The sequence below is a fragment of the Ranitomeya imitator genome, chromosome 4 (genome assembly GCF_032444005.1).
Source record: "Ranitomeya imitator isolate aRanImi1 chromosome 4, aRanImi1.pri, whole genome shotgun sequence".
Classification (NCBI taxonomy): Eukaryota; Metazoa; Chordata; class Amphibia; order Anura; family Dendrobatidae; genus Ranitomeya; species Ranitomeya imitator.
Window position 1 is genome coordinate 325,769,016 of NC_091285.1, and position 22,317 is coordinate 325,791,332.

The following is a 22,317-nucleotide window of genomic DNA, read 5'->3' on the forward strand; positions in this document are numbered from 1 at the left end:
CTCCTGGCTTGATTTTGGCACGTTCACACTGCTTTCTGGTTTCGCCCGTCACTGCCGCTACTGCCTTGAGGAGCCTTGACTGGACTCCCCATCATCTTCAACAACACAATCATCCACCTCCTCCCCATCGACCATAGCATTGTTCATTTCCTGGGTTCTGGCCCTGGTGCTACTGGCCATCCTTGCACTCTTTGGGTTACTGACACAAAGCTGTGACCCATGCACCCACACACCTAATATTATTTGCACTCCGACAGTCTAGTGCTGGTCTGATCTTAAGACTCCAGCAGTTAAAACTACTGCTGGTAGTCTTTAGTGTCTGGAAGGAGGGGTCCCACACACACTATTATCTCGATCCCACTGCTGCCACCACTTGTGAGGGAACGAGAGCCAGGGGGATATGGATATGCCAATGCCGTCACAATCTTTGATGGAGCTTATACGACTACAGCTCTCTGGCACCCCCCTCACCCTCAGATCAGTCAGGGTACTGCACCTAGGATTAGTAGTTGCCAGAGAAGCTGCCCCATTACGTACTGGTTATCAAGGCACTCTGCAGTAAGGGCGTGTTAGGGCTAGCGGAACGCACCAAATAATTAAATAGATATAATAAGGTGCGTTTGCAGTCCCGGGTCCACCGTGCAGAGATGGAACCTGCTGCTAAGTAATGACGGACTATATGGCGGTACAATGAGGATACACACATAATAATAATAATAATAATAATAATTTTTATTTATATAGCGCCAACATATTCCGCAGCGCTTTACAAATTATAGAGGGGACTTGTACGGACAATAGACATTACAGCATAACAGAAATACAGTTCAAAACAGATACCAGGAGGAGTGAGGGCCCTGCTCGCAAGCTTACAAACTATGGGGAAAAGGGGAGACACGAGAGGTGGATGGTAACAATTGCTTTAGTTATTCGGACCAGCTATAGTGTCCGAATAACACATGGGTTAACTTCACCCTGTATGAAGAAAGCGATCCCTGTTAACTCACAGGGTCGCGGTACCGCACAGAGAGCGCAAGCAAGGAACCACAGAACTCTATCCCAGGACACAGGATTAGAGTTAGTGTAGACCTCTTGCGATCGACACCACAATTGGGGTATCAGAGGTAACTAATATGCACAGAAGTGCATGCTGTGCCACACTAGCGGACGTCACTAACCACCCAGACTTGGGTAAGGTAAGCGCTCTAATAGCGCACGGCGCAGCACTGGTGGTCACAGCAGTTAGACGCTGTTTCGTGTGTTAAAGCTGTGAGTTCAGCCGGGCGCTAGATTGCAGCCATACACCTTACGCGAACAGTCATACGCAAGGGATGGGTTTTTTAAGGAACGACTTGCACTCATCAACACACACACGATAACAATTGTATACTAGCGCATGGCCGTGTGGCCATGCAAAACTTTTATAGCTGCAGCAAGTACAAGACCTTCCGAGAAGGACCAATGGGAGTCTGCAACAGAAGAAGAACACCTTTAGGACCTTCCTAGAGGACCAATGGGATTAGCTGCAGTATCTAAGCATGTGACCCCCGACCTCCAATGGGAGGTCATCCCGTGGGCATGCTCAGAAAGGGAAAATCTGGACTTAGTCCCAGAAAGACCTGCTCGCTGCTGAACATTGCTGGCTACAAGAACAGAGCCTGGAAGGGCAGTAGTAACCAGTCGTCCAGTATTAGCCTAAGCTAGACGCTGGGACCGATGTCTCCGCTGAGCAGACTCCACTGCAGCTGGAGAAGAATGGGAGACCACAGCAGAGATGGTTCAAGATTCCCGCTGTGCAGAGGCGGGAACTCGACACCTAACATTACCCCCCTCCTAGGGCCCCCCCTCTCCTTGGACCTCGCTACGCTCAAAGGCAGCAATGAGCTGTGGAGCTCAAATGTGTTCAGCAGGCTCCCAGAACCTGTCCTCTGGGCCATAACCCTTCCAATCCACCAAATAGAATTTTTTGCCACATACCACCTTGCACCCCAAAATAGTGTTCACCACGTAATTGTCCGTAGACGAACCCGATGTCCCGGCAGATGACTCGGAAAACCGGGACATGTATACGGGCTTCAAGAGGGACACATGAAAGGTGTCGGTGATACCCAGGCGTGGAGGAAGGGCCAGACGGTAGACCACAGGATTAACCTGTTCAAGGACCTTGAAGGGACCCAAGTAGCGAGGTGCAAACTTAGTGGACTCAACGCGCAGCCTGATGTTACGGGCGGAGAGCCACACCAAGTCGCCAGGAGCAAAAGTTGGAGCGGGGCGCCAATGTGCATCGGTGGAGGTCCTCATTCTCTCCTTGGAGGCCCAAATGGCATCCTGAGTGCGGTCCCTAATGTCCCGTGCCTCCACAGCCCAGTCTGCCACCCTGCAGTCAGCGGAAGACACAGGCATGGGCACAGGGACACGCGGATGCTGGCCGTAATTTAGGAGGAATGGAGTCTGACCGGTGGAATCGGCTACGGCGTTGTTCAATGCAAATTCCGCCCAAGGTAGCAAAGATGCCCAGTCATCCTGCCGAGCAGTGACAACATGACGCAAGTATGTCACCAGAGTCTGGTTGGTTCTCTCTACCAACCCATTCGTCTCGGGATGATATGCAGAGGAGAGATTCCATCCCCTTCCCTTCTTTCCCTCCTATTTCATATGCACCTCTATCACTTATGCATTTATTATTTGTGATATTCATTATGTTTTAGCCGCATTTTACGTGTGACTGCATTATACTTCGACACCCTTAGCATTTCATGCAGGCAATATGCTTCTATCAATCTAACCCATTTTTTATTGAACACTTTATTGTGACTATTTTTTACCTTCTCTACTTCCCCTTCAGACCATGCTATCATAACACCACACATTTATATTTATATTTAACATTTAATTGTCTCTGGCCTTTGGCCCACATTTTTATACCATTTCTATACCATCTTTAAACAATTTTAAACATATATATTTATGTTTAATTGTCACCTAATTGACTTCTTTATTCATATATTCATATATTCATTACATCCTTTACCCTGTAGGTTCCCCTTAACATCGTCCCGGACCCTCCTCACCTGTAGGTTTATTCTTCTTTTCTCACTTCAGCACTTTTTTCACTTCCATGTTTCATATATTTTTTACCAAGTTGGTTTCTCTCTATTTCCCACTGTATTCTTCTTACCCCCAGGTTTAGTTTACCCCTACCTAGGTGTTTTTCACCTTACCTTTTTTTCTGACCCATGTCCTTTATTTTCCTGGGCACTTCGCCTTTGGATCAAAATGCCTCAGTCCATCAGCTATGTCTTTATACCTATTAATCTCAGCGCATGCGCCTTATTAGGTGCCTTCCCCCAGATTATGTACCATTTTAACTCGACCGCTTTCCATCTTGTCATGCCTGCTCTCCCGATACCTTTGCGCATGCACTGGATCATTCTCCCCTAACTTTTGGGAGTGCTCCACATGTGACCGCGGTGCATTCCACTGCGTGCCACCTGAGCACTGCCCCGGAAGTCCCCTTAGCATGGAGGATGCTTTTCCGGCTTCATGCGCAGTCACAGACGCCCAGACAGCGGAACCCTGACACGCCTCTCTTCCCACTTGATTTTTGGCACTCAGGTATATATACTTCTCACACCTTAACTCCCACACGCCCCTTTGAAAGAAGCATTCATTGCGAAATGGTGCTCGTCGGGTGCGGGGTGGGACACAGCACTTTCTTCGGACCGCACCATCCGGCAGCAACTGTACACCCTCAGCAGGTAATCTTCTGATATCTCAGCATCTCAATAGTGACTGAGGGTTTTGTGTGTTTATGTTTGCTGCAGGGAGATTTTACTTTAGGAGAATGTCAACAGGCTACATATGGCGATTGGATCCTTATTAGTCCTCATACCCCCTTGAATGCTAGCATAATTCGGTTTCACATACCCTACTAACAGGGAGGTACTATTTTGGATGCATGGGGTTCTTACGTTTACAGCTATTTGCCTTTCATATTCGTGGGATACTTATTACTCCATTGCCTTTTGCCCATCATATTTTTTGTGACACTCATTAGCTTTCTCCCAATTTTCTTTTGTTTTGGTGCAGGCCTTGTTTTCCTTTGCTGTCTCCTTCCTTGTTTTTTCTTGGAGGCAATTTCCCTCTTCCCCTGCCTTTTTATATTATATGTCATCATGTTTTTTTATTTGTAACAAATAAAATATACAATTTTATTCATTTTTCTTGTTTTTGTTCACTTCCTGCTGCTATGGTTCATTACATATCAGTGTGGTATATATCCACATTTGCTTGCATTGCAATTGTCATGCTCTTACACTGATTTTGCTCCATTTTCTTTCTTTTACAACCCACTAGCCGCATTTACGACTATTTTACAGCCATGTTACATCACCAAGGTTCAGATCTCCATTGTTTTATATGCAATTTGGGTCCAGGATCAAGTTCTGGTACCAGAGCCAAACTCTGGACTGTGGTTCGGCCAAACCCTATAAACCTGAACTTCAGCTCATCCCTAATGATTAATATTAATCAGTTGAATAGAATGATCTGTCTCTACAGCCTACCTAATCTATTGTACACAAAAGGATGAAATTCACATTTTAAAACTAGCTAGACATAAATTATTTTTGCAACAATTTTAGATTAATTATATACCGTAGATATAATGGCCTTTAACAAGGCGTATTGATTACAGTGAGTGAGTTATTGATACCTAAAAATAAAGAGAACAATGAAACTGGTCAATATACCAATGACCTTTACTCTGTAACATTTGTAACTCAATATATCAGCAATGCTCTTGGTTTAAAAAGCAATTTTTGAACAATCAAAAAAGTGCTGTGACTGTAAGATTCAGTGTCAAAATCCAATATATAATAAAATACCGTAGGTTAAAAAGCCACTTTTCACAAAAAGAGGTCAAAAATAATCTTTGTAATTGGTTGTAAAATGAATAAAATAATTAAGGTATAATTAAATATAACTCACTGTATGTCTTAAATTATTGTAAGTAGAGGCTGTTTGTTCTGGCTTTATAATGACTATTTACTCATGACATGAAGACAAGGAGGTAAATCACTATTCGTAGCCATAGACTAGCTACTGTCTATTCTGTATCAAATTCGTGTCTTCTATTGACCTTTCCCTTCAAGCGCTGTCCTTTAATGTTTCTTATAGGCCCATGTTGTATTACATAACTAGCTTCCTAAAGAGTCATAACTCTAACTGGCAGTTCAGAAACTTTGGACCTAGAGAAAACAATACTGTACAGTATATCAGACAGACAAAATGTCTATGATTAGTAATTGCTGCAGGAATTGTAAATGCTTACAATAAAATATATGCGTTAATGAGATATACCATTTTATGGTCTGATATTTGCACCAAAAAGGACTGCTATTGGCAGGTTGCCTTTTAGAATTTTTTAAAGAAATAGTCCTTTGACAATTTGCATTATCTTTGGTTTTTACTGAAGACATTATTACAGGCTGCTCAGCTGTCAAGATCCCACCTCTGCACGGGGGGAATCTTGAATCATCTCCGCTGCGGTCTCCCATTCTTCTCTAGCCACAGTGGAGTCTGCTTAGCGGAGATGTCGGTCCCAGTGTCTTGCTCAGTCTCACTCTGTGCATAGGGTTACTGCTGCTTTTCCAGCTTCTACCATTGAAGCCAGTGCTGGGCAGCGGCGAGCAGATGCTTTTGGGACTAAGTCCTGCTTTTCCCCTTCTGAACATTCCCAGGGCAAGATCTCCCGTTGGAGATCGAGGGTCACATGCTCAGATACTGCAGCAGATCCCATTGGTCCTCCAGGAAGGTTGTAAAGGTGCTCAACTTCTGTGACAGACTCCCATTGGTCCTTCTGGGAAGGTCCTACACATGCTGCAGCTATAAAAGGTTTGCATGACCGCATGGCCATGCGCTAGTGTAAACGTGTGTGTGTTGATGTGTGAAAGTTATTATCTCATTAATTATCCCCTCCCTTGTCTATGACTGCTCGCGTAAGGTGGATGATTGCTATCTAGCGCCTGACTTAGCCATCAGCACATAACACACAAAACAGCGTCTATTGCTTTGACCGCTAGTGCAGTGCTTTCCTGACCCAAACCTGGGTGGGTAGTGGCGTCCGCCAGTGTGGCACCACACGCACTCTCGTGCATTTTCATTAATATTATTTCTGTCACTCTGACACCCCAGTTGCGGTGTTGAGTGCAAGAGGTCTATATGAACTCAAATCCTGTGTCTTGGGATTGAGTTCTGAGACTCCTTGCTTGCGATCTTGGTGCTGTACCACGGCCCTGTGACGCAACAGGGTTCGCTTCCTTCACACAGGGTGAGGTTAACCCGTGTGTGTATCCACATTGTACCACCATATAGTCCATCATTGCTTGGCAGCAGGTTCCATCTCTATTATTTGGTGCATTCCGCTAGCCAGGGTCTGGCTAGTAATGATGGACAAATAGCAATCTTTGCGGTACACACAGCAGCTGGAGGGTAGGTTGGCAGCTCTCGAGCGCACAGCCTCAGCTGTAGATGTAACAGCAGTTGCTGTTCAAGCTGCTAGTGTGGCTTCAGCCACCTTGTCCACTGCCACCCCTATACCGACTCTATCTCACATCCTGCTGCCAGAAAAATTTTCTGGTGATAGTAAGTCTTGTTGGGGTTTCATGAGTCAGTGCTCTATACATCTCGAGCTTCTGGCCTCTCGTTTCCCTACACAGCGGGCGAAGGTGGGGTTTATTGTGTCTCTCTTGTCGGACAGGGCGTTGGAGTGGGCTATGCCGATGTGGGAGCGTGGCGATCATGTGGTGCAGAGTGCCTCGTTGTTCCTGAGAACTCTGATACAGGTCTTTTTAGGACCTCGTGTCACCCATGATACGGCGCTCCAATTGTTGGCATTGACTTAGGGCTCGTCCTTGGTCAGCCATTTTGCCATCCACTTCCGCACCATAGCATCTGAGCTGGAGTGGTCAGATAAAGCCCTTATTCCGATATTTTGGAGGGGGCTGGCTGACTACCTGAAGGATGCCCTGGCCACTAGGGAGATTCCCGCAACACTGGAGGAGTTAATAGCAGTGTCCACTCGTATTGACCTCCATTTTCACGAGCGGAGGTTAGAGCAAGCCCAGTGTAGGCAGAGGTTTCGGCTGGCTCCCACCTTCGCCAAACCTTTGGAATCTCCAGTCCAAGCCCCTGAGTCACATGAGGCCATGTAAGTGTCACGAGCGAGATCTAAGTCCCGGACCACTCGTGCACTCCAGGTTTGTCATGTTTGCCAGCAGTCAGGACATCTTGCCGCCAGATGTCCCCAGCGGTCAAGGAAATGTCAGCGTCTAGTGGTAGTAGGTGGATGTACACTAGACACGGCGATGTTTGCCTCCAAATTGTCCTTTAAGGGGACAATTATAATAGGCTCATCCTCCCACTCGGTAGAGCTGTGCGTCGATTCAGGGGTGGAGGGCAATTTTATGTCTTCTGCCTTCGCCCAAGGTCACGCAATACCCCTGGTAATGCTAGCTCAACCAGTAGCTGTACGAGTGGTGAATGGGTCAACACTGCCCTCACAGATAACACACCAGACCATCCCTTTCACTTTGTCTTTGTCGCCATCCCATCAAGAGATTATATCTCTGCTCATCATTCCTGAAGGAATTGATGAGATCCTGTTAGGGATGCCTTGGCTATGGTATCACTCTCCTCATATCTTGTGGTCCACAGGCAGAATTTTAGGATGGGGTGAATCTTGTGGGGGTAGATGTCAGAGGGAGAGCGTTCAGGTTGCTACTACTGAGGTACCCACAGATTTATCCACTCTTCCCAAGCAATATTGGCCCTATGTGGATGTGTTCTCTAAAAGGGCTGCGGAGACCCTTCCGCCTCACCTCCCCTATGACTGTCCTATTGACCTCTTGCCTGGTGCTGAGCCTCCGTGGGGTCGAGTCTATCCTTTATCTCTCCCGGAGACGGAGGTAATCTCACAGTATATCTGAGAGAATCTGGCAAGAGGATTCATTAGGAAGTCAGTGTCACCTGCAGGGGGTGGGTTCTTCTTCGTACAGAAGAAGAGTGGAGAACTTCATCCATGCATAGACTACAGGGGTCTTAACGCCATCACCGTTAAAAATAAGTACCCACTACCCCTGATATCTGAGCTTTTTGATAGGCTATGGGGAGCAAAGGTATTCACTAAATTAGATCTGCGGGGTGCTTACAACCTGATTCGCATCCATGAGGGGGACGAATGGAAGACGGCTTTTAACACCAGGGATGGGCACTATGAATATCTGGTGATGCCCTTCGGGCTCTGCAATGCCCCAGCCATTTTCCATGACTTTGTAAATGACATCTTCCGGGATATGCTTTCCACCTCGGTCGTAGATTATCTGGATGATATTCTCATCTACTCTCCAAATATAAACTCCCACCGGAGAGACGTTTGCAAGGTCTTCGACCTCCTACGGGCTAACTCCCTCTATGCCAAGTAGGAGAAATGTGTATTTGAGCAGGAATCCTTGCCTTTCCTTGGCTACATCATCTCTGCCCAGGGATTGGCTATGGATCCTGCCAAGCTACAGGCTGTGATGGACTGGCAGGAACCCCATTCTCTCAAAGCGGTGCAGCGCTTTATGGGGTTCATTAATTACTATCGCCAGTTCATTCCCCACTTCTCAACTTTGGTAGCTCCCTTGGTTGCCCTCACCAAGAAGGGGGCAAATCCCAAGTTGTGGTCTCCAAGGCCTTTCTCTTGATTAAGTCACACTTCGCTAGCGCTCCCATCCTGCATCGCCCTGATGTAAATAGGCCATTTATTATGGAGGTGGATGCCTCATCCGTTGGTGCTGGATCAGTCCTCTTCCAAAAGGATGCTCAAGGTCGGAAGCATCCTTTTCTTCTCTAAGACCTTTTCACCAGCGGAGAGGAATTATTGTATCGGGGACAGGGAGTTGCTAGCTATGAAGTTGGCTTTCTCAGAATGGAGACATCTTCTGGAGGGAGCTCGCTTTCCCTTCCAGGTGTTCACAGACCACAAGAACTTGGTGCATTTACAGACAGCCCAGCAGCTAAATTCTCGTCAGGCTAGATGGTCCCTGTTATTTTCCCGGTTACATTTGACCCTCCATTTTCTCTCTGGGGAGAAGAACATTTGTGCCGACGCTCTCTCCCGCTCCGTAGTGTCATCAGAGGAGGAGGAGCCTCGGCTTATTGTCCCTTCTGAGATCCTGAGAACGGTGGCTCCGGTTTCGCTAGAGTCTGTGCCCCCAGGCAAGACTTTCATTCCATCTAATTTGCAACTGGAGGTTCTCTCTTGGGCTCACTTGTCCATGGTGGATGGACACTTTGGGACCAAGAGGACAGCTTTGCTCTTGGCGAGGACATACTGGTGGCCGCATATGGCTTGTGACGTCGCAGACTATGTTCGGGCGCGTGTCTCCTGCGCCAAGAACAAGTCTCCTCTGCAACAGCCAGCTGGGTTGCTTTACCCCATGCCGGTGGCAGACAGGCCCTGGGAGATGGTCGGGATGGACTTTCTGGTGGGCTTACCCAAGTCTCGTAGCTGCACCATTATCTGGGTGATCACCGACCATTTTTTCAAAATGGTGCACTTGGTGCCTCTTCCACGGCTACTTTCTGCACGGGCTCTGGCTGTGTCGTTCATCAAACATATCTTTTGCCTACACGGTATGCCGGACAAAATTGTTAGTGACCGGGGTCCCCAGTTTGCGTCTCGATTCTGGAGAGAGCTTTGTTGTCTACTCAGTATTGAGTCGAATCTCTCTTCGGCATATCACCCAGAGACGAATGGGTTGGTAGAAAGGCCCAACCAGACCCTGGTCACATATTTACAACATTTTGTTTTGACCAGGCAAGATAACTGGGCATCCTTGCTACCGTGGGCAGAGTTTGCGCTTAACAACGCCGCAGCCGACTCCACAGGTCAGACTCCATTCCTCCTAAATTACGGCCAGCATCCGCGTGTCCCTGTGCCCATGCCCATGTCTTCTGCTGACTCCAGGGTGGCAGACAGGGCTGTGGAGGCACGGAACATTTGAGACTGCACTCAGGATGCCATTTGGGCCTCCAAGTAGAGAATGAGGACCTCCGCTGATGCTCATCGGCGCCCTGCTCCGACCTTTGCTCCTGGCGAGATAGTGTTGCTCTCCGCCCATAACATCAGGCTGCATGTTGAGTCCACTAAGTTTGCACCTTGCTACTTGGGTCCCTTCAAGGTCCTCGAACAGGTTAACGCTGTGGTCTACCGTCTGGCCCTTCCTCCACGCCTGGGTATCACCAACACCTTTCATGTGTCCCTCTTGAAGCCCGTAAACATGTCCCGGTTTTCCGAGTCATCTGCTGAGATATCGGGGTCATCTACGGATGATTACGAGGTGAACGCTATTTTGGGGTGCAAGTTGGTACATGGCAAAAAATTCTATTTGGTGGATTGGTAGGGTTATGGCCCAGAGGACAGGTTCTTGGAACCTGCTGAACACATTCGAGCTCCACAGCTCATTGCTGCCTTCGAGCGTAGCAAGGTCCAGGGAGCCTAGGGGGGGTAACAACAGGTGTCGAGTTCCCGCCTCTGCACAGGGGGAATCTTGAACCATCTCTGCTGTGGTCTCCCATTCTTCTCCAGCCACAGTGGAGTCTGCTCAGCGTAGACATCGGTCCCAGCATCTTGCTCAGTCTCAACCTCTGCATAGGGTTACTGCTGCTTTTCCAGCTTCTGCCATTGAAGCCAGTGCTGGGCAGCAGCGAGCAGACGCTTTTGGGACTAAGTCCTGCTTTTCCCCTTCTGAGCATACCCAGGGCAAGATCTCCCATTGGAGATCGAGGGTCACATGCTCAGATAATGCAGCAGATCCCATTGGTCCTCCAGGAAGGCCGTGAAGGTGCTCAACTTCTGTGACAGCCTCCCATTGGTCCTTCTGGGAAGGTCCTGTACATGCTGCAGCTATAAAAGGTTAGCAGGACCGCATGGCCGTGCGCTAGTGTAAACTTGTAAATGGGTGTGTGTTGATGTGTGAAAGTCGTTCATTAATTATCCCCTCCCTTGTGTATGACTGCTCGCGTAAGGTGGATGATTGCTATCTTGCGCCTGACTTAGCCATCAGCACGTGACACACAAAACAGCGTCTATTGCTGTGACCGCAAGTGCGGCGCCGTACGCTTTCACAGCGCTTTCCTGACCCAAACTTAGGTGGTTACCAGTGGTGTCCGCCAGTGCGGCACCGCACGCACTCTCATGCATCTTTATTAATATTATTTCTGTCTTTCTGATACTCCAGTTGCGGTGTCGAGTGCAAGAGGTCTGTATGAACTCAAATCCTGTGTCTTGGGATTGAGTTCTGAGACTCCTTGCTTGCGCTCTTGGTGCGGTACCGCGGCCCTGTGACGCAACAGGGTCCGCTTCCTTCACACAGGGTGAAGTTAACCTATGTGTGTATCCACGTTGTACCGCCATATAGTCCGTCATTACTTGGCAGCAGGTTCCATCCCCGGGCTGCGAACGCACCTAACTCTATCTTTCTTATTATTTGGTGTGTTCCGCTAGCCCTAACATCAACTTTCCTGCAAAAATGATGCAGTGGAAATAAAGTATTACAATATGGCAATTAAAATAAAGAAAGTCTACAGGCAGTCATACACATTAGATTAATTCAGCGGGTTCGGCTGACACTTTCAAGTACAAACAGGTGCTCCAAACAATTTATTGTCGTGGGAGATATCGGTGAGGTATGTCCGATCAGACTGCCAAAACTACGATCACACAATGACAGTGTCACGATCCATTTTTGGATTCGTGGCAGCTCTGATTCCACTATGTTTTAACCCCTTTCTGACATTAAATGTGCTATCCCATCGAGGTGGCCTGAGCCAGTATGACCACCGATGGGATACTGTTGTCAATTCTGTTGTCGAACTCCCTCCTGTGGTCGTGAATGGTACTTCTGCGAGTTCTGTCTATGGGCTCCTTCTGGTGGCTGTGAGTGAAGCGGCTGCTTCTGAGGTTCCTTACACAGGTGATGTGGTTTATCCTTTGGTTGACTGCTCTATTTAACTCCTCTCAGATCGTTACTCCATGCCAGCTGTCAATGTTTTTGCATTGGTTCAGTTCGCTCCTGGATCTCTCTGGTGACCTGCCTTCTCCTGCAGAAGCTAAGTTCCTGATAGTCATTATTTGTTCATTGTTTTCTTGTCCAGCTGGTTTTCATGATTTTGTCTTGCTAGCTGGCAGCTCTGGGATGCAGAGTGGCCCCTGCGCACCGTGAGTCGGTGCGGAGGTCTTTTTTGCACACTCTGCGTGGTCTTTTGTAGGTTTTTGTGCTGATCGCAAAGTTACCTTTCCTAAACTCTGTCTATTTAGTAAGTCTGGCCTCCCTTTGCTGAAACCTGTTTCATTTCTGCGTTTGTGACTTTCATCTTTACTCACAGTCAATATATGTGGGGGGCTTCCTTTACCTTTGGGGAATTTCTCTGAGGCAAGGTAGGCTTTATTTTCTATTTCTAGGGCTAGATAGTTCTTAGGCTGTGACGAGGCGCCTAGGTCTGGTCAGGAGCGCTCCACGGCTATTTCTAGTGTGTGTGATAGGATTAGGGCTTGCGGTCAGCAGAGCTCCCACATCCCAGAGCTCGTCCTGTATGAGGTTTAACTATCAGGTCATTCCGGGTGCTCCTAACCACCAGGTCATAACAGTACAGCGGGCCCAAAGTATTAATGCATCTCAATAGAGGGATAATAGAACTTCTGAGACCATTTTTTTTTCTTTGCACTGTGTTTTGTCTTTCTTTTCCCCTAGACCTTTGGGTGGTTCAGGACACAGGTGTAGATATGGACATTCAAGGTCTGTCCTCTTGTATGGATCATCTCTCTGCAAGGGTACAAAACATTCAAGATTTTGTGGTTCAGAATCCTATGTTAGAGCCTAAAATTCCTATTCCTGACTTATTTTCTGGGGATAGATCTAGGTTCTTGAATTTCAAAAATAATTGTAAACTGTTTCTAGCTTTGAAACCCCGCTCCTCTGGTGACCCCGTTCAACTGGTAAAAATCATTATTTCTTTGTTGCGTGGTGACCCTCAAGACTGGGCATTTTCCCTTGCGCCAGGAGATCCGGCATTGCGTGATGTTGATGCGTTTTTTCTGGCGCTTGGATTGCTTTATGATGAACCAAATTCAGTGGATCAGGCAGAGAAAATCTTGCTGGCTTTGTGTCAGGGTCAGGATGAAGCGGAGGTGTACTGTCAGAAGTTTAGAAAGTGGTCTGTGCTTACTCAGTGGAATGAATGTGCCCTGGCGGCAATTTTCAGAATGAGTGGTCTGAATGAGTCTATGTCTTTGGCCATTCAGATCGATCGGCGCATGCGTGAGCGCAAAGCTGTGCACCATCTGGCGGTATTCTCTGAGCATAGGGCTGAGCCTATGCAGTGTGATAGGACTTTGACCAGAGCTGAACGGCAAGAACACAGACGTCGGAATGGGCTGTGTTTTTACTGTGGTGAATCCACTCATGCTATCTCCGATTGTCCTAAGCGCACTAAGCGGTTCACTAGGTCTGCCACCATTGGTACGGTACAGTCTAAATTTCTTTTGTCCGTTACTCTGATTTGCTCTCTGTCGTCCTATTCTGTAATGGCATTTGTGGATTCAGGCGCTGCCCTGAATTTGATGGACTTGGAGTTTGCCAGGCGCTGTGGTTTTTTCTTGGAGCCCTTGCAGTATCCTATTCCATTAAGAGGAATTGATGCTACGCCTTTGGCCAAGAATAAGCCTCAGTACTGGACTCAATTGACCATGTGCATGGCTCCTGCACATCAGGAGGATATTCGCTTTTTGGTGTTGCATAATCTGCATGATGTGGTCGTTTTGGGGTTGCCATGGCTACAGGTCCATAATCCAGTGTTGGATTGGAAATCTATGTCTGTGTCCAGCTGGGGTTGTTAGGGGGTACATGGTGATGTTCCATTGCTCTCAATTTCACCTTCCACTCCTTCTGAAGTCCCTGAGTTTTTATCAGATTACCGGGATGTATTTGAAGAGCCCAAATCTGGTGCCCTACCTCCTCATAGGGATTGTGACTGTGCTATTGATTTGATTCCTGGTAGTAAGTTTCCTAAGGGCCGTCTGTTTAATTTATCTGTGCCAGAGCACGCCGCTATGCAGAGTTATATAAAGGAATCCTTGGAGAAGGGTCATATTCGTCCGTCGTCGTCACCATTGGGAGCAGGGTTCTTTTTTGTGGCCAAGAAGGATGGTTCTTTGAGACCTTGTATTGATTACCACCTTCTTAATAAGATCACAGTCAAATTTCAGTATCCTTTGCCGCTGCTGTCTGATTTATTTGCTCAGATTAAGGGGGCTAGTTGGTTCACCAAGATAGATCTTCGTGGTGCGTATAATCTTGTGCGAATTAAACAGGGTGATGAATGGAAGACGGCATTTAACCCCTTCATGACCCAGCCTATTTTGACCTTAAAGACCTTGCCGTTTTTTGCAATTCTGACCAGTGTCCCTTTATGAGGTAATAACTCGGGAACGCTTCAACGGATCCTAGCGATTCTGAGATTTTCTCGTGACATATTGGGCTTCATGTTACTGGTAAATTTAGGTCAATAAATTCTTCGTTTATTTGTGCTAAAAACGGAAATTTGGCAAAAATTTTGAAAATTTTGCAATTTTCACATTTTGAATTTTTATTCTGTTAAACCAGAGAGTTATGTGACACAAAATAGTTAATAAATAACATTTCCCATATGTATACTTTACATCAGCACAATTTTGGAAACAAAATTTTTTTTTGCTAGGAAGTTATAAGGGTTAAAATTTGACCAGCGATTTCTCATTTTTACAACGAAATTTACAAAACCATTTTTTTTAGGGACCACCTCACATTTGAAGTCAGTTTGAGGGGTCTATATGGCTGAAAATACCCAAAAATGACACCATTCTAAAAAATGCACCCCTCAAGGTACTCAAAACCACATTCCAGAAGTTTATTAACCCTTCAGGTGCTTCACAGCAGCAGAAGCAACATGGAAGGAAAAAATTAACATTTAACTTTTTAGTCACAAAAATTATCTTTTAGCAACAATTTTTTTATTTTCCCAATGGCAAAAAGAGAAACTGAACCACGAAAGTTGTTGTCCAATTTGTCCTGAGTACACTGATACCTCATATGTGGGGGTAAACCACTGTTTGGACGCACGGCAGGGCTTGGAAGGGAAGGAGCGCCATTTGACTTTTTGAATGAAAAATTGGCTGCACTCTTTAGCGGACACCATGTCACGTTTGGAGAGCCCCCGTGTGCCTAAAAATTGGAGCTCCCCCACAAGTGACCCCATTTTGGAACCTAGACGCCCCAAGGAACTTATCTAGATGCATAGTGAGCACTTTGAACCCCCAGGTGCTTCACAAATTGATCCGTAAAAATGAAAAAAGTACTTTCTATTCACAAAAAAATTATTTTAGCCTCAATTTTTTCATTTTCACATGGGCAACAGGATAAAATGGATCGTAAAATTTGTTGGGCAATTTCTCCTGAGTACACCGATACCTCACATGTGGGGGTAAACCACTGTTTGAGCACATGGTAAGGCTCGGAAGGGAAGGAGCGCCATTTGACTTTTTGAATGAAAAATTATCTCCATCGTTAGCGGACACCATGTCGCGTTTGGAGAGCCCCTGTGTGCCTAAACATTGGAGCTCCCCCACAAGTGACCCCATTTTGGAAACTAGACCCCCCAAGGAACTTATCTAGATGCCTAGTGAGCACTTTAAACCCTCAAGTGCTTCACAAATTGATCTGTAAAAATGAAAAAGTACTTTTTTTTCACCCCAAAAAATTTTTTGCCTCAATTTTTTCATTTTTACATGGGCAATAGGATAAAATGGATCATAAAATTTGTTGGGCAATTTCTCCCGAGTACGCCGATACCTCATATGTGGGGGTAAACCACTGTTTGGGCACACGGCAGGGCTCGGAAGGGAAGGCGCGCCATTTGCCTTTTTGAATGGAAAATTAGCTCCAATTGTTAGCGGACACCATGTCGCGTTTGGAGAGCCCCTGTGTGCCTAAACATTGGAGCTCCCCCACAAGTGACCCTATTTTGGAAACTAGACCCCCCAAGGAACTTATCTATATGCATATTGAGCACTTTAAACCCCCAGGTGCTTCACAGAAGTTTATAACGCAGAGCCATGAAAATTAAAAATAATTTTTCTTTCCTCAAAAATGATATTTTAGCCTGGAATTTCCTATTTTGCCAAGGGTAATAGGAGAAATTGGACCGCAAATGTTCTTGTCCAGTTTGTCCTGAGTACGCTGATACCCCATATGTGGGGTTAAACCACTGTTTGGGCGCACGGCAGGGCTCGGAAGGGAAGGCACGCCATTTGGCTTTTTAAATGGAAAATTAGCTCCAATCATTAGCGGACACCATGTCACGTTTGGAGAGCCCCTGTATGCCTAAACATTGGAGATCCCCCACAAGTGACCCCATTTTGGAAACTAGACCCCCCAAGGAACTTATCTAGATGCATATTGAGCACTTTAAACCCCCAAGTGCTTCACAGAAGTTTATAACGCAGAGCCATGAAAATTAAAAATAAAAATTATTTTCTCAAAAATGATTTTTAGCCTGCAATTTTTTATTTTCCCAAGGGTAACAGGAGAAATTTCACCCCAAAAGTTGTTGTCCAGTTTCTCCTGAGTACGCTGATACCCCATATGTGGCGGTAAACCACTGTTTGGGCACATGCCGGGGCTCGGAAGTGAAGTAGTGACGTTTTGAAATGCAGACTTTGATGGAATGCTCTGTGGGCGTCACGTTGCGTTTGCAGAGCCCCTGATGTGGCTAAACAGTAGAAACCCCCCACAAGTGACCCCATTTTGGAAACTAGACCCCGAAAGGAACTTATCTAGATGTGTGGTGAGGACTTTGAACCCCTAAGTGCTTCACAGAAGTTTATAACGCAGAGCCATGAAAATAAAAAAAAAAAAATTATTTTCTCAAAAATGATCTTTTAGCCTGCAATTTTTTATTTTCCCAAGGGTAACAGGAGAAATTTCACCTCAAAAGTTGTTGTCCAGTTTCTCCTGAGTACGCTGATACCCCATATGTGGGGGTAAACCACTGTTTGGGCACACGTCGGGGCTCAGAAGGGAAGTAGTGACTTTTGAAATGCAGACTTTGATGGAATGGTCTGCGTGCGTCACGTTGCGTTTGCAGAGCCCCTGGTGTGCCTAAACAGTAGAAACCCCCCACAAGTGACCCCATTTTAGAAACTAGACCCCCCAAGGAACTTATCTAGACATGTGGTGAGCACTTTGAACCCCCAAGTGCTTCACAGACGTTTACAACGCAGAGCCGTGAAAATAAAAAAATCATTTTTCTTTCCTCAAAAATGATGTTTTAGAAAGCATTTTTTTATTTTCACAAGGGTAACAGGAGAAATTGGACCCCAGTAATTGTTGCGCAGTTTGTCCTGAGTATGCTGGTACCCCATATGTGGGGGTAAACCACTGTTTGGGCACACGTCGGGGCTCGGAAGTGAGGAAGCACCATTTGACTTTTTGAATACAAGATTGGCTGGAATCAATGGTGGCGCCATGTTGCGTTTGGAGACCCCTGATGTGCCTAAACAGTGGAAACCCCTCAATTCTACCTCCAACACTAACCCCCCCACACCCCTAACCCTAATCCCAACTGTAGCCATAACCCTAATCACAACCCTAACCCAAACACACCCCTAACCACAACCCTAACCCCAACACACCCCTAACCCTAACCACAACCCTAATTCCAACCCTAACCCTAAGGCTATGTGCCCACGTTGCGGATTCGTGTGAGATTTTTCAGCATCATTTTTGAAAAATACGCGGGTAAAAGGCACTGCGTTTTACCTGCGGATTTTCTGCGGATTTCCAGTGTTTTTTGTGCGGATTTCACCTGCGGATTCCTATTGAGGAACAGGTGTGCTGCGGAAAATACAACGCGTTTCCGCGTGGTATTTTCCGCACCATGGGCACAGAGGATTTGGTTTTCCATAGGTTTACTTGGTACTGTAAACCTGATGGAAAACTGCTACGAATCCGCAGCGGCCAATCCGCTGCGGATCCACAGCCAAATCCGCACCGTGTGCACATAGCCTAATTCTAAAGGTATGTGCACACGCTGCGGAAAACGCTGCGGATCCGCAGCAGTTTCCCATGAGTTTACAGTTCAATGTAAACGTATGGGAAACAAAAATCGCTGTACACATGCTGCGGAAAAACTGCACGGAAACGCAGCGGTTTACATTCCGCAGCATGTCACTTCTTTGTGCGGATTCCGCAGCGGTTTTACAACTGCTCCAGTAGAAAATCGCAGTTGTAAAACCGCAGTGAAATGCGCAGAAAAAACACGGTAAATCCGCCATAAATCCGCAGCGGTTTAGCACTGCGGATTTATGAAATCCGCAGCGGAAAAATCCGCAGAGGACCAGAATAAGTGTGCACATACCGAAACCCTAACCCTAGCCCTAACCCTACCCCTAACCCTACCCCTAACCCTAACCCTAACCCTAACCCTACCCCTAACCCTAACCCTAACCCTACCCCTAACCCTAACCCTAGCCCTAACCCTAAACCTATTCTAACATTAGTGGAAAAAAAAAAATTCTTTTTTTTTTTATTGTCCCTACCTATGGGGGTGACAAAGGGGGGAGGGTCATTTATTATTTTTTTTATTTTGATCACTGAGATAGATTAAATCTCAGTGATCAAAATGCGCTTTGAACGAATCTGCCGGCCGGCAGATTCGGCGGGCGCACTGCGCATGCGCCCACCATTTTGGAAGATGGCGGCACCCGGGGAGAAGACGGACGGACCCCGGCATGACCGGTAAGTATGATGGGGTGGGGGGGGAGCACGGGGTGGGAAATCGGAGCATGGGGGTGGTGGATCGGAACGCGGGAGGGGTGGAACGGAGCACCGGGGGGGTGGAACGGAGCCCGGGGGGGGGGTGGAACGGAGCACGGGGGGTGGAACGGAGCACGGGGGGGTGGATCGGAGCGCAGGGGGGGTGATTGGAGCACGGGGGGTGATTGGAGCACGGGGGTCAGCGGACAAAAGCACGGGGGGAGCCGGAGCACAGGACGGAGGGGAGCCGGAGCAGTGTACCGGCCAGATCGGAAGGCTGGGGGTCGATCGGTGGGGTGGGGTGGGGGCACATTAGTATTTCCAGCCATGGCCGATGATATTGCAGCATCGGCCATGGCTGGATTGTAATATTTCACCCGTTATAATAGGTGAAATATTACAAATCGCTGTGATTGGCAGTTTCACTTTCAACAGCCAATCAGAGCGATCGTAGCCACGGGGGGGTGAAGCCACCCCCCCTGGGCTAAACTACCACTCCCCCTGTCCCTGCAGATCGGGTGAAATGGGAGTTAACCCTTTCACCCGGCCTGCAGGGACGCGATCTTTCCATGACGCCACATAGGCGTCATGGGTCGGATTGGCACCGACTTTCATGACGCCTACATGGCGTCATGGGTCGGGAAGGGGTTAATACGCCCGAGGGCCATTTTGAGTACCTGGTTATGCCATTCGGGCTTTCTAATGCTCCATCTGTGTTTCAGTCCTTTATGCATGACATCTTCCGAGAGTACCTGGATAGATTCATGATTGTATATTTGGATGACATTTTGGTCTTTTCGGATGATTGGGAATCTCATGTGAAGCAGGTCAGAATGGTGTTCCAAGTCCTTCGTGCGAATTCCTTGTTTGTGAAGGGGTCTAAGTTTCTCTTTGGAGTTCAGAAGGTTTCATTTTTGGGTTTCATTTTTTCCCCTTCTACTATCGAGATGGACCCTGTTAAAGTTCAGGCCATTTACGATTGGACTCAGCCGACATCTGTGAAGAGCTTGCAGAAGTTCCCGGGCTTTGCTAATTTTTATCGTCGCTTCATTACTAACTTTTCCAGTGTTGCTAAGCCGTTGACTAATTTGACCAAGAAAGGTGCTGATGTGGTCAATTGGTCCTCTGCGGCTGTAGAGGCTTTTCAGGAGTTGAAGCATCGTTTTGCTTCTGCCCCTGTGTTGTGCCAGCCAGATGTTTCACTCCCTTTTCAGGTGGAGGCTGATGCTTCTGAAATTGGAGCAGGGGCTGTTTTGTCGCAAAGAAGTTCTGATGGCTCAGTGATGAAACCCTGTGCCTTCTTTTCTAGAAAGTTCTCGCCTGCTGAGCGCAATTATGATGTGGGCAATCGGGAGTTGTTGGCCATGAAGTGGGCATTCAAGGAGTGGCGACATTGGCTTGAAGGAGCTAAACATCGCGTGGTGGTCTTGACGGATCACAAGAATTTAACTTATCTCGAGTCTGCCAAACGGTTGAATCCTAGACAGGCTCGATGGTCGCTCTTTTTCTCCCTTTTTGATTTTGTGGTTTCATACCTTCCGGGATCTAAGAATGTGAAGGCTGACACCCTGTCAAGGAGTTTTGTGCCTGACTCTCCGGGTGTTCCGGAGCCGGCGGGTATTCTTAAAGAAGGGGTAATTTTGTCTGCCATTTCCCCTGATTTGCGGCGTGTGCTGCAAAAGTTTCAGGCTGATAGACCTGACCGTTGTCCTACGGAGAAACTGTTTGTCCCTGATAGATGGACTAGTAGAGTTATCTCGGAAATTCATTGTTCAGTATTGGCTGGTCATCCTGGAATCTTTGGTACCAGAGATTTGGTGGCTAGATCCTTTTGGTGGCCTTCTTTGTCACGGGATGTGCGTTCTTTTGTGCAGTCCTGTGGGATTTGTGCTCGGGCTAAGCCCTGCTGTTCTCGTGCCAGTGGGTTGCTTTTGCCCTTGCCGATCCCGAAGAGGCCCTGGACGCATACAGTGGGGCAAAAAAGTATTTAGTCAGTCAGCAATAGTGCAAGTTCCACCACTTAAAAAGATGAGAGGCGTCTGTAATTTACATCATAGGTAGACCTCAACTATGGGAGACAAACTGAGAAAAAAAAATCCAGAAAATCACATTGTCTGTTTTTTTAACATTTTATTTGCATATTATGGTGGAAAATAAGTATTTGGTCAGAAACAAAATTTCATCTCAATACTTTGTAATATATCCTTTGTTGGCAATGACAGACGTCAAACGTTTTCTGTAAGTCTTCACAAGGTTGCCACACACTGTTGTTGGTATGTTGGCCCATTCTTCCATGCAGATCTCCTCTAGAGCAGTGATGTTTTTGGCTTTTCGCTTGGCAACACGGACTTTCAACTCCCTCCAAAGCTTTTCTATAGGGTTGAGATCTGGAGACTGGCTAGGCCACTCCAGGACCTTGAAATGCTTCTTACGAAGCCACTCCTTCGTTGCCCTGGCGGTGTGCTTTGGATCATTGTCATGTTGAAAGACCCAGCCACGTTTCATCTTCAATGCCCTTGCTGATGGAAGGAGGTTTGCACTCAAAATCTCACGATACATGGCCCCATTCATTCTTTCATGTACCCGGATCAGTCGTCCTGGCCCCTTTGCAGAGAAACAGCCCCAAAGCATGATGTTTCCACCACCATGCTTTACTTTAGGTATGGTGTCTGATGGATGCAACTCAGTATTCTTTTTCCTCCAAACACGACAAGTTGTGTTTCTACCAAACAGTTCCAGTTTGGTTTCATCAGACCATAGGACATTCTCCCAAAACTCCTCTGGATCATCCAAATGCTCTCTAGCAAACTTCAGATGGGCCCGGACATGTACTGGCTTAAGCAGTGGGACACGTCTGGCACTGCAGGATCTGAGTCCATGGTGGCGTAGTGTGTTACTTATGGTAGGCCTTGTTACATTGGTCCCAGCTCTCTGCAGTTCATTCACTAGGTCCCACCGCGTGGTTCTGGGATTTTTGCTCACCGTTCTTGTGATCATTCTGACCCCACGGGGTGGGATTTTGCGTGGAGCCCCAGATCGAGGGAGATTATCAGTGGTCTTGTATGTCTTCCATTTTCTAATTATTCTAATTATTGCTCCCACTGTTCACTCCAAGCTGGTTGGCTATTGCAGATTCAGTCTTCCCAGCCTGGTGCAGGGCTACAATTTTGTTTCTGGTGTCCTTTGACAGCTCTTTGGTCTTCACCATAGTGGAGTTTGGAGTCAGACTGTTTGAGGGTGTGCACAGGTGTCTTTTTATACTGATAACAAGTTTAAACAGGTGCCATTACTACAGGTAATGAGTGGAGGAAAGAGGAGACTCTTAAAGAAGAAGTTACAGGTCTGTGAGAGCCAGAAATCTTGATTGTTTGTTTCTGACCAAATACTTATTTTCCACCATAATATGCAAATAAATTGTTAA